Source organism: Eulemur rufifrons, chromosome 7, assembly GCF_041146395.1.
Source record: "Eulemur rufifrons isolate Redbay chromosome 7, OSU_ERuf_1, whole genome shotgun sequence".
Taxonomy (NCBI): domain Eukaryota; kingdom Metazoa; phylum Chordata; class Mammalia; order Primates; family Lemuridae; genus Eulemur; species Eulemur rufifrons.
This window is the reverse complement of record NC_090989.1, coordinates 53,573,363-53,587,329: the sequence shown is the minus strand read 5'-3', so window position 1 is coordinate 53,587,329 and position 13,967 is coordinate 53,573,363. Positions and strand designations below refer to the sequence as shown.

The window sequence follows — 13,967 nt, the reverse complement described above, 5'->3', positions numbered from 1 at the left end:
TGATAGCATAAAATAGTGGATGAGATCAGTGAAGGAAACTGCTTTCCTCAAAATTAAGGTCTGCCTCTGAGCAACAGACAACATAAGTTTCTCAGTTTCTACAACTAGGAATTGACCATTCTATTATAGAAATTCTACTGAATTGATGTTCTAGCCTGGCCCAAACTTGGCAGTGAGTAACCTTGTCAAAACATAAAGTCTCCATTAAAAAAGTACAAGATGAAAGTATGTGGCTCTTGCATCGGTATTAAACCCAAACAGGGTGAGATGGTAGAACTTGAAGTTAGGTGGGCTCCAAGGACTGGCCACAGCCACCGCCACTGCGAAAGCAGAAGCTAGTGACAGACTGGTAAGCATTTAAGATAGAAGAGAAAATGTAGATTTTGTTGCTGGCTATTGGTTTCCAAAAGGCAGTGAATGTGGGTGGAGGCTGCACTGTTTTCCACAGGCTTCACCTGGAGATTGATGCAAAACACCTGTTCTCTGGCACTGACTTGCTGTTCTAGAGATGCACCTGCACTCCAGGCACTACTCCTAGCGAGTGCACAGGTGGAACTTCCTTCTCTGCTAAAAACAAAGGAGCACCTGGCCCAGCTACTCATCCTGAGTTCTATACTCCAGGCGCGCTGTCTTCTTTCTGATCATTGGTTTGTCCATCTCCGTGTCGCCTTTCTCTTTTTAAGTGTAAGTGGTGCCTTAATTCATCCTCGTGAAACAACAATGCAGGAAAAAAGAAGAATAAAATGATTATTATCCCCTTCAAATCTCACATTTCCCCAGAATGGACACACAGTATGATGGCATACAGTAGATGGTGCACGTTTACTCAGTGATTAAATAGAATCATAGGGAAGTGACAACTTCAGTAGCCTCATTTTCAGATGTACACTTCTTTCCTTTCCATTCTCTGCTCTCTTTCCCTCCTTTTTTCCCCACCATATTTAGATGAGCCACCATACCTTCCAAATTGTTACTTAGTGCCTATTACAGTAATTATCTCAAGGGAAATTTTAAAATTTATTTCTTATTTGTGTATCTGATAAGAATTTCAGCTCACCATACTCAGGCATTCAAGAAATGTAACTTTAGTTCTCCATAATGAAGTTAATTTTTATTTTGAGTCCTCATTTTACCAGGGAAGGCTCTCCTTCCACTCTATAGCGTTGCATGTAAACTCCAAGGGTGCATCTAAACCTCAAGGTATTAATAGGGCTTGGGGAAGCATTTGTCCACACTGGTATTTGCAAAGACAGCGTTTCTCTTTATCTTCTGATTCACTCAGAGAGCTGTTGTCTCTGCACAGCTAAGCCTCGTAGGCAGATTCTCTCTTAGCTACTTTATGCTCCAAGGCATGGAAGCTTTTTAGGCTGGCTCAGGCTTGTCTGGCCAGATACACCTTCCAGCATTTTCTCCCAAGCTGTGCTAGGTCCAGGGGAACTTGCTGTGTTCCTACCCAGGCAGTGAATCACAGGTGCTTCTGCTGTTCCATCTGCCAAGCCCCATGTTTCCATTATCTATCCGCCCAACCGTTCTTGGCCCTCACAGAGAAGCACCATTCCCTCTCCCCAGCCCCACCCAATGTCTGGCAACTCTCTCTTCTTTTCCTTATTTCACATCTTCCCACCCTATGGAATCTTTATCTAGTTTGAGAGTAGCCAGGAGAAACTACAAAAACTGCCTCTAATTATGTATTCTTCTAAATCTTTTGTTTATGGCATAAATTTTATGCTCTGAATCCTAAGTGGCTTAAATCATTGAAACTCAAGAGCTAAGGAAGAACTCTTGATTTCTGCTTTTCTGCTACAATGACTTATCTCTCAGGCAATAAATGTCTTTATGAATGCGGGGAGAGCTGGATGACAGGAGGGATTACCGGGAGCAAAGTCACATCATTAACACAGCGTATTATTAGCCCACTGCATCCGCAAATATTTATTGGGCACCTGGAGGCATGGTGGAAAGAAGGAAGGCACAAGGATGAATAAGAATTGGTCCCGATTCTCAAATGAATTTACAATCTAGTGGGGAAGATAGATACATCCTCAAAAAATAAAAGGAAATAAATAAAGAATCAAAGATTGAGAGAGGGCAAAACATTGTACTAACTCTCTAGTTTCAAGGCTCTCAATGGGCTCATGGTGTTACAGGGCTGCTTTTAGACCATACCCGGCGATATGCTCGATGGTTTACTGGGAAATTCTTCCATCCCGTGGGTAGGTAATGGTAGAAAAATCACATGTGGGGCTGAGGGAGGGTGAGTAAATGGAACACATAATTTTCTGTGCCCTCAGTTCACAATCTGATTGAGGAGAAAAGATATGTGGAGATTAAATAACCAAGGAATAAAACAAGGCAGTATAATGTAACAGACTATAGCAGGACTGTACATTCACTGGGATTGGGATTGAAAGATGCAACAAAATCTAAAAGGTGGACTTAGTCAGGAAAGGCTTCCTGGAGAAATTAAGGCATTTTGGGATTTTGAAAGAAGTGATTGCATTATTACTAATAAAGAGGTAACACTGAATACTTCTGTGCCAGTCACTGTTTTAAGCACTTTACATTTATTATCTCATAGAATTCTCACAACATTATTATAGCATAGGTACTATTTTTATCATTCTCATTTTACATTTAAGAAACTTAAGTCATAGAGAGATTAAATAACTTGCCGAAAACTGCACGGCAAGAGTGCGATGCTGGCAGTGACACCAAAGACTGTGCTCTAACTGATGTGGCATTCCACCTTTAACAAGGGAGGTGAGAACTGCAAGGGAGAGAACAACTCAAACTGAAGTGTGAGCTTGGAGGAGAGGGCACCTGGGGGACCTGACTGAGGCAGGCGGCTACTGCTAGAGCATAACTGGGGGCCGCAGTCTAGTCTCACCTGTGTCTTTGGCTCCATGCAGATAACCAGCCCGTTGTTGGGACCTCATTTGTATCCCAGGTGAGGAATGAGGCACTCAGAGCACTGGGGTGCCTGCCAGGAGTGACTCGCCCTGAGAGTCTCAGAGCAGAAAGTCAGCCTGTGGAGCCTCTGACTTCTGTCTCATGTTTTTGCTGCTATAATAGGTATGAAGGTAAATGAATGGCCCTCAGGGCCACACCTAGGCATCTGGGTTGTATCCAAATAGAATGTCACTGTCAGCTCTTAAACTACATCGAAACTCCTCTAAGAATAATCATTTGTCAGGTGCAAGAAGGCAGGGGTGAGGCTATTTCTGATGGGCAAAGCTGGGGTAATAGAAGCCTGATTATTGGTGGCAGAAGGAATGGAATAGAAGGGGGGAAAGTGGGTCTAAAAGACTTGTCAAAAGTCCTTGCCTATCGTGGACTCCACAGATCTTACAGAGAAAGGTAAAATGGTTTCTCTGAATGTACGAGTTTGGATCTCAGACCAAAAATGGAGTGCTCGTTTAAGCCAGAAGAACAGCTGTCAGCACTAGGGTAAAACACTGGGACAAAACACCAGGATAAAACGAAATAGCCAGAGAGCCAGAGCAAACTCTCAGGTTGTTATTTTCAATTAGCAGCTTCAGACAAATCCTGGGAATCAGCAGTGAGGGAAGGAAGAGTGATTTCTTAGAAACATGAGTGTTTAACCTGGTATAGGAAGAGTAATGAGAAGTCGCAGGCTGTGGGATTTGAATATATGATTCCTACAATGTGTGTGATAGTAGTTTACCTATTAATCTGTGGAGAAACCCAATCGTAGCTTCACTGTGTCAGAAATCCATGCTATTTTTTTTTTTTTTTTTCCAAATGAGCCCTCTTGTGAATCTCTTTATAATGTGAATCACAGCTCAATAAGGGGACGGTGGAGGCAGCTCCTCAGGAAGAATGAGGCTTTCTGGACTCTCGTCCCAGCTCTGACCCTTACTTGCTGTGTGCAATCTTGGACAAGGCCATTAACCTCTCTGTGTCTCAAATACTTCATTTCCAAAATTGGGACAAGACCTATCCTGCTTACATTATCATTGAGCTCATGTAAAATAATGTAGGTGAAATACAGGTGCAGGGGTTGTTTTCCTGCCATTTCTTATCTTTCATTTATCCTGGTACTTTGGACATTCATTTATGCTGTTTGGGGCAACATTTGCCCCTTACAGTGGTTGCCAGTCACAGAATGAAATTAATTAAATGGTTTGACTGTCATTTTAGTATAACCCAGGACACATGCGTGGGAGCCCCAGCTCTGCTTGAAATTCAGAAGTGACCTTTGGTTATCTGCTTCCTTAGCTTTCTCTTTGTGTAGCAGCCCTTAAAAATTGGAGCAGGCACCATGGCTTTTAACTTGTGTCGTAATTGCTGCTGTTCATTAACCCCTGGCTACCCTGCAGCCTATAACACTGTATTGGGTTGTCTGGCCTGCAAGTGACCACAATTACTGCTGCTATTCGCAAGACAATTTACTGGAAACAAATGACCATCTATTAGATCGTAAACCATTAATATAATCTCCTCGTAAGGGTAAAGACCAAGGCTACTCATTTCAGAGCTACTAGCGTGGAAGCTCTCAAGAAGCATTTGTTGATGATCATATAACACCTCATATTTGTTTAGCACTTTGTAATTTACAGAGAATTTTTATATTTACTGTCAATTATCAACATTTGGCTGAGTCTCTTACAGAATTTTACCTGTTATAGACATCAGCTTTACCAGTTGGCATGCATTTAAACATATGCTTTTACAATTCATATATTTTAATGGCAATTGTGGTTCTTAATTCCGGCTACGTATGAGAAGCACCTGGGGGAATTATCAAAAATACCAGTGGCTGGGTTTCCACCTCAGACCAACTGAATCTAAACAGTGTTTTGTTTACAGGCTGTCAAGTGATTCTAATGTGTAGGCAGCTGTGAGCAGTGCTGCCATCCCAGAAAGACCACGGTGTAATTGGCAGAAAACTAAGTGGCAGTCTGTGTGTGCCGGGGTACATATAGGAAAGGGATTCTGGATCCAAAACTATTAATTTAGAAGCAATTTTCTGACTCTTATTTTAGTTTCAGACCTAGTAAAAAAAATCCAGCTTTGAAGCAAGTAATATGGTTATATCCATCCCACCATCAATTCTGCCATTTTCTATTATGCATCCTCAACTCACCTCTTCTATTTATTAAGGAACAAAGATCTACGCTTTTACATGAGAAATAAAACACCCTTAGCACACAGGCTGACTGAATGAGGGTGAGGCTGGGTTTTGTTTTATGTCTTGCAGTATCAGTTTAGAGAGACATGTGCTTATAAGAGGAAGCCCATGTTATGTTGGCTACCTGGGAAAGTTCCTTGCAAAAGGCTACCGTTGCTGTAGTCCTGGGTCTTCAGTAGCTACAGTATTCAGCAGTGCTCAAACTTGGACAATTGTCTTGCCTTCCCCAAACTCACAAGAGTGACTTCTGATTCACAGTGGACCTGTTGAACTGGCTGCATTCTGGGGGCAGATGGTCAGGGTTTCCTGATATCCAGGAAACCTATTCATAATCAGGAGCTTCACTGATAAATATTATGAGGTATACTTTGTCTCAGAACCCTTAAATTTTTTACAGTTGTGGTCAAGAACAATTATGTCTGATCTCTAGTGTGCATAAAGATGGCAGTCGTACCAGTTTGCCAACCCAGCAGTATATTTCTGATCTTACAGAGGTGAGTCTCCCCTTAAGACATTCCAGCAATTCTGAGTCTGACAGACACTGTCTTTGCTGTTAGTGTTTGTAGGTGTAGATGAGCTAGGTCATAAATCCTGTACATAACATTTCCCTTATAGATTTTTTAAATTCACAAATGGAATTAGTATGCATTTAACATGATAGGGGTGGCCCTTATATTGCCTACTTTCTTTGAAGTTCCTAGGATGTAAATTAAATATCACTGACAAATATTGACCAGTGGTATAATGTGCTTACACTAGCTGTCTGGGTCTCCTTACTTTGGCCATCTGAGTACCCGTTTCCAGGCAGATGTTTCCATTCATATGTTGCCACTCACCCACCACAGCTGGTAAAATGTCATTGAAATATGTCATATGTGGAAGAAGGAAAACATCCAAATGCTGTGAAAAGTAACAGAAAGTTAATGCTGTGGGAGGAAATAGTTTTAATTTGGGTCTATAGTTTGGGGAATTTTTATTGGAATTGGATTATCTGTTTTCCAGAACTAGAGGGTACATTGAATAAATGGGGTTTATCATTAGTTGCTGTAATAACAATTTCCATTTCCATGGGTTTGTTTTTGTTTTTGGTTTTGTTTTGTTTTTGCTGCTGAGCCTTAGTAGAATTCCATGGTCTTAATGTTACTAGAACGCAGGATGCTATGGTTCTTGGTTAATACTGTGTAGGGCCTTGTTAGGGTTAAATAAGCTCATATGTGCGAAGCACAATGCCTAGCCTTATGTGTACAGTAAGTATTACATCAATTCTAATAATTGTCATTGTCACTGTGATTACTTTTATTATAATTATTATTACTTGTCCAGTCTGTTTCCCATCTGAAAGTGAAAGACTGTTTCCAGAGCAAAAATTCTTTTTTTTTAATTTCAAAATCTTACCGGAGCACAAATGTTTTGGTTACATAAATTGCTTTTGTACCGTTTGAGTCGAAGTTTTAAGTGTGCCCATCCCCCAGATAGTGTGCATCGTACCCGTTAGGTGTAAATTTGCCCATCCCCTCTTGCCCCCCACCTGTTTGATTTCCAATGAATGTTATTTCCATATGTGCACATAGGTGTTGATTGATTAGTTCCAGTTTAATGGTGAGTACATGTGGTGCTTGTGTTTCCATTCTTGTGATACTTCACTTAGAAGAATGTCCAGAACCAAAATTCTAAGACTGGAATCAATGAAATGAAGCTAAGTTCTTTTAATGACATTACCCAGGTTATAATCATTGGGACAAAGTCCTAAAGCAGATATTTCTGAAATATACTAAGATAATATCTTTATATCTATTTCTGGGATCACTCAGGCAAACAGAGAGGGAGCAATGGTGGGACCAAATTAAGCACATTAAATGGTATCTGCAGTGAGATTTCACCCAGGAATTGCACAGGGTGGGGAGAATAGCAAGATTAGTTCAGCCTGTAAAGCAAGTGTGAGGCCCTGGTGGGACAGTGGGGGCGGGGGATGGAAGGGATGCGGAGCCAAAGTGAGGACAGCTGCACAGCAAAAGATACCTGTGGATTCCTAGCCAAGAGCATGGGTGGGGACCAGAACAGGATCCACTGAGGCAGGACAAGGATGGACACATCAGATCTTGGAAGGACACCTGGGAACATTTCCTGGGGAAACTGTAGGCTCAGGGAGACTGTCCTCTGTAGGCTGCTGGAGGCTAAACCCATGGGCTGGTGGAGGCAGGGCAGGCACAGACTAAGTAAATTCCAAAATGTACAGAAAAATGTTCACAAAAGAGACCAGGAAGCATGAGAGGACAAGAGAATGAACACATCTCCTCCTGCTGAGCCAGATGGCAGTGGGGGCAGATGTGGGAGGGATTCAGAAATGTGGCCCCCAAAGCCCTATGGGCTCAAAGTTTCCCTGAGGCTAAGCGGCTTATTGCACCCAGACCAGATTTTCCTTGAGCAAGTACGAAGAGAGCACAGGCTCTGAGGTGCAGCATTTTCATCTCCAAGCACCTCCTAGTTCCCTTACTTTATACGAGTCCATCTACTGCCAAATCTCTCACATACAGGAATCCAGAGTAACATAGTAAATCGAGTATATCCAATCCATTCAAGTCTGGGCACCTCTTCTAGAAAGGGAATTTAATCGTAATGAGTTCTGAGGGCAATGTTGGGTGGCATAAAGCTTAGAGCAAGGGTGGCTGGGTTTAAATCCTGGATTCATTCTCGTTCTCATTTTGTTATTAAATTAGTTTAACCTTTCTGAATGTCAGTTTTAGCCTCTGTAAAATAAGAATAATAAGACTACATGCAAGGTTGTTTTAGAGATAATGCGTGGAAAGTGACTAGCATAGTACTTGAACATAGGCTTTTTTCTTTCTTTCCTGTTGTGAAAAAAATGATGGTAGCTCTTATACTTAGCAATAAATAATTGTTTTCATATGCATATAAGCTATATAATTTAACTTCCTATCTGTGCTTCAAATTGATCAGATCCTGAAAACAACCGCAATTTATAGTGGGTCATGAGCATTGCCTGGAGACTGTGTGTCCCACCTGTGGGCTTTCTGTAGGACAGAAGCACTACAGGATCTTGTCTTCCTTATTTTTTATTACACTTCAAAAGTCTTCTCTATTGAATAGTAGGAAGGAAAAATTAACGACGTATTTTTCCATCTTTGTATAATTTATAGATGTTAAAAGTGGTCTTATATTTTCCTTATGTTTCAGAGACCAGGAAAAGAACTTAAATTTGAAATCTATATATTTTTTTCTCTTGCCTCTCCCCATCTACAAAATGATTCATAATATATTAATGGAGCCAAACTCTCTTACGGGCCTGCTAACCTGTCATGCTTCCATATCCTGACCTCCTATTAAACTCTTCCCTGGAATCCACACCAGAACATGATATATAAATCTATAAACGTGTTGGGATTAAAATTATCTTTATATGCATGCTCCCAAACTCTCCTTTCCTGAGGCTCACTAGAATGGTTCTGGCTTTGCATACTCTTAATATCTTCCCCTCCCTCAACTTCAAAGGGGGATTCTGCCATTGGCAAATTAATTCTTTAGGATCTTGTGATGCAGAATTATAATAAAAATTGGTGGGGTAAAAGAATGAAATGTTCTCATGCTAGGGCAAGCAATGAAGGACTAGGGAATGGAGAATACTGAAAATTGAGCAGCAGAGTATATGTGGAAAAACAGATAAGAGAGGAAAGGGGTGTTGAGAAGAAATCCATAACATTTCTTTCAACACATACTTGTTCCAGAAATGCAAGTAAAGACTGTCCATTATTTTGAAATTAAGTTTTGATTGCTGGACTTTATTCTTATGAATGTGTCATTCTGAGACTGAGCCATGTGGGTAATCATTTTTCTAATTAGTTTTAATAAGATTACATAAATTCACATTGGAATAAGTCACAATTTCAATAGCCACTTGGAGAGATGGGGGAATGAGAAAATTGCCTACAGAGAAAGGTGTCCATAAGAAAAACCACTTTGGTCCATGGTTCCCAAATCTTAGGATACATAGACTCACCTCAGGAGCATTTTAAAATGCAGACTTTTAGACTATATCTCAAACTGCTGTGATGCTGTTTTGGGGGGGAGTGTCTAGGACTCAGCATATTTTATTATCCCCCATATGATTCTTATGCAGGGAGCTGATAAACCCCACTCTGTCTCAGGCCAATACGAATCAGACTTCTCCCGGCAGTTCTGTGTGCTGTGGGACTCCTGAGGCTCAATATAGAAACGTGAGCTTGAGAGTGTTCCCTAGAGAACAGAGCCATCCCAGAGAAAAGCCTCTGGACATTCTCTATTGCATTCTTCCTTATCACATTTGCAAGGACATCCCCTTACCTTCTCTAGGGGAAAATTATCCTCCTCTTCTGCCTTTGAAATCTATAGATTAACTGAAGACAATCATTGATTGTTTTCTTCTGATTTATAGAATAAGCATCTACTTAAAACTCTCCCCAACACTAACACAAGCTATTAAATTACATTGGTACCAGAGTCATCTCATCAATGCAAATTTCTACCAAATCTCAACAGAAAGAGAGGAAAGAAGAGTTGCCTGTGAATTGTAAGCATTAACTTGCCTGACTGTATAACAGCATACTGAAATGAAAATAGGAAATGAATGTGTTGCTTACAGAAGATTTTAAAAGAGGCTGCTCTTGTCTAAGTAGAAAGGTATGATTAACCAGGCTGTCCATTTAAAAACCATACAGTGAAAATATTTATGTTCATCTCCTGGTAGGGCTTGCCCAGAGTTTTTAGAGCCCAGGTTGGAAGGTGTTAGGACTACCCACGCACTGTGCCTAAAAATAAAATACTAAATGTTCTAAAGGTAACATTGCTCAATTTAGCCTGTTGCCATTCATCATACAGATGACATCAAAAAATGTGGTCACTGAGGTGGAACTTGTAAAATGAAACAAACCATCATCAAATAAAAGGTTTTTATGGAAACTCTGGAGGATCACCTTAATAAATAAGCCTGCTTTGTAGGGAGGGTGCTTCTGTGACCTTTTGGTAAACTCACACAATAACCGCCCCAAGGGACCGGTGTATTCATTGTCCAAACCCTAAAGCCCCAGGAGAAAGGCCTGGCAACAGATGTACCTCTGGCTGGATACTGTCCATCCAATTTATATCTGCTATACCTCCAGTCCAGTTTCTGAAAAATAATGGTCATGTCCTGCCGAATCTGGAGATATCATATGTCGATGTCATCTTAAATAAATTTCAACTCTGTAATAACATATTTTCCTTGTCTCAGCCATAGCTTTCCTAGGGATGAATAAAGTGAAGTGGTAGCAAGTAGTAGGAAAGGCAGATGAAGAAAGGCTAAAAACAGCTTTTGTATATTTGAACAAATTTCCTTTAGAATACCCATTCAACAAGACTTTCATCTGTAGGAAGTCTTATCTCTTATAAGAAATATTAAAGTTATTGATGGAGTAAGGATGCCTAAGTTGTGAAACATAAAAATCTAATACCAAACATAGTAAAACAATTTTTAAATGTTTTCTTATTATTTTTCGACTATAAAAGTAAAACATCCACAGTGTGGAAAATAAACGAGTATAATAAATTTAGAAGACAATGCTATAATGACTATTACATTGGCTTCCAACATCTGAGATATTTTTGTTATCTTATTTAAAAAAAATATTTGTTTAAAAGAAAAGCCATTAACCAGCCAGACAGGCCTTGCTTCCCAATCCAGAACTAGTGGTGATTTCTCAGTTGCTTTTCTTATGGACTTGGTGAAACTATTCACAAAAGCTTGAGACTCAAAGGAAACACGTATCACTTTACAGACAAGGAAACACATATCACCTTATAGACTGATAAATCTAAAGCTCTTTATAAAGGGGGATACTTTATGTCACATCTTGGTTTTGTAAATAGGCCTTAACATCACAAGTATTCCAAAGAGAATGCAGCCAACAACATGTTTTCTTGGGCTGGATATGCTACCATCAGCATTAGAATTCACATGGGAAAATAGCAAAGAGTGAGTCACATGCCTCCCTAGAGCTGGCCACCTTTCTTAAGGCAGGTGAGCATTTGGGTGTGCAAGGTTTGAAGTGTATGATTCTTAAGGGTGATACAGACTGGTTCTGTTTCAACTGAAAATGTTTTACTAATTTAAAACAAGATAGGGGAAACTTTCTAAACTTGTAATCCTTAAATAATTTTTTCTAAGATTGACTAATAGGACAAAATTTTTTATAGAAAAGAGCCTCATAAATTTTGATCCATACTTAAAATCATGCATTTAAAGGAATTATGCTAAACTGGAATTTAACAGTCTAAAAATATCAACTATTAATAGTTTCTACAAAAAGGAATACACAATTTGTCTATTTGATGTTTTCCTTCTATTAAAATTGGCACATGGTCTTCTCCCTCTGAAGATGACAAAATCCAAAGATATTCAGGGGAAGAAAACCACTGGAGGATCTCAGTGGTGAGGACTCAGCCTTCTGTCATGACATTTTAGTTAGAATGTTTCTTTGGCATAAGAAGGAAACATTTTCTCTAAAAAGGCACTTAATTTCAACTTGAAAAAGAATATCAACAAAAACCCAACAGCAAGCATCATGCTTAGTGGTGAGAAGCTAGAAGCTTTCCCACTAAGATCAGAAAGAAGGTAAGGATATCCCCTCTCACCAGTCCTTTTCAACATCATGTTGAAAGTGCTAGCTAGTGCAATAAGACAAGAAAAGGAAATAAAAGGTATACGGATTGGGAAGGAGGAAATAAAACTGACTTTGTAAATAACATGATTGTCTAAATAGAAAATCCGAAAGAATGGAAAAAAGCAAAACAAAACAAAAACCTCCTGAAACTAATAAGAGATTATAGCAAGGTTGCAGAATACAAAGTTTTTATATAAGAATCAGTCACCTTCCTAAATACCAGCAATGAACAAGTTGAATTTGAATTTAACACATTACCATTTACATTAGATTCCCAAAATAAAATTTTCAGGCATAAATCTAACAAAATATGTACATGATCTATATGAGAAAAACTACAAAACTCTGATGAAAGAAACCAAAGAACTAAACAAACATAGAGATGTTTATGTATAGGAAGACTTGATATTGTAAAGATGTCAGTTCTTTCTAACTTGATCTGTAGATTCAATGACATCCCAATTAAAATCCCAGTATTTGTAGATATTGACAAACTGATTCTGAAGTTTATATGGAGAGGCAAAACACCCAAAACATCTAATACAATATTGAAGAAGAAATTGGAGGACTGAAACTACCTTACTACAAGACTTACTGTAAAGCTGTAGCAATCAAGACAGTGTGGTATTGCTGAAAGAATAGACAAATAAATAAATAGAAAAGAACACAGAGCTCAGAAATAGACAAACATAAATCTAGTCAGCTAATCTTTGACAAAGGAACAAAGGCAATACAATGGATAAAAGATGGCCTTTTCAACAAATGGTGCTAGAACAACTGGATATCCACATGCAAAAAAAATGCATCTGGACAAAGACCTCACACCCTTCACAAAAATTAACTCAAAATGAATCACAGACCTAAATATAAAATACAAAACTATAAAATTCCTAAAAGATAACATAGGAGAAAATCTAGATGACCTTGGGTTTGGTGATGACTTTCTAGATACAACACCAAAGGCATGATATATGAAAGAAAAAAATTAATAACTTGGAGTTCATTAAAATAAAAATTTCTTCCCTGTAGAAGCCACAGACTGGGAGAAAAGATTTGCAAAAGTCTTAGCTGATAAAGGACTGTTATCCAAAATATACAAAGAACTCCTAAAACTCAACTATATGAAAACAAACAACCTGATTAAGAAATAGTTCAAAGATCTTACCAAAGAAGATATATCGATGGTAAATAAGTGTATGAAAGGTGTTCAAACATCATATGTCATCAGGGAATTGCAAATTAAAACAGGGGGTTAACACTATACATATATTAGAATGGCCAAAATTCAAAACACTAAAACATCAAATGCTGATGAAGATATGAAACAACAGAACTCTCGTTTCTGGTGGGAATGCAAAATGGTACAGCCACTTTGGAAGACAGTTTGGCAGTTTCTCTTACCATTCTATCCAAAATACTTTGATATTTACCCAAAGGAGTTGAGAAGTTATGTCTACACAAAAATCTGCAAATGGATGTTTATAGCAACTTTATTCATAATTGCCAAAATCTGGAAGCAATCGAGATATTCTTCAATAGGTGAATGGATAAACTGAGAGACATCCAGATAATGGAATATTATTCAGTGCTGAGAAGAAATTAGCTATCAAGCTATGCAAAGACATGGGAGAAATTTAAATGCATATTACTAAGTGAAAGAAAACAATCTGAAAAGGCTACCTACTCTATGATTCCAACCAGATGACATTCTGGAAAAGGCAAAACTGTGGAGAAAGTAAAAACATCAGTGCTTGTCAGGAGTTAGTGAAGATTGCATAGGCAGAGCACAAAAGATTTTTAGTAAAGCTATTCTGTATGACACCATAATGGTGACTACATGGTATTATACATTTGTCCAAACCCATAAATGGTACAATACCAAGAGTGAACACTGATGTAAACTATGGACTTTGGGTGACAATGATATATCAATGTAGATTCATAAATTGTAATGAATGTACCACTCTGGTGGAGGATGTTGATAATGGGGGGTTGCTATGGATGTGGGGGAGGGCAAGGCACACACAGGAAATCTCTGTATTTTTCAATTTTTCTGTGAGCCCAAAACTGCTCTAAAAATAATGCCTATTTTAAAAAGCACTTAATTATAAAATTAAAGTCAC

The 13,967-nt window shown here is 38.9% G+C and overlaps 1 protein-coding gene across 1 annotated transcript in view; it reads left to right on the top strand.

Moving 5' to 3' along the window:
* The window catches only part of GUCA1C (guanylate cyclase activator 1C), a 32,444-nt gene that overhangs the window by 6,602 nt on the left and 11,875 nt on the right, over positions 1-13,967 (top strand). The window lies entirely within an intron of this gene.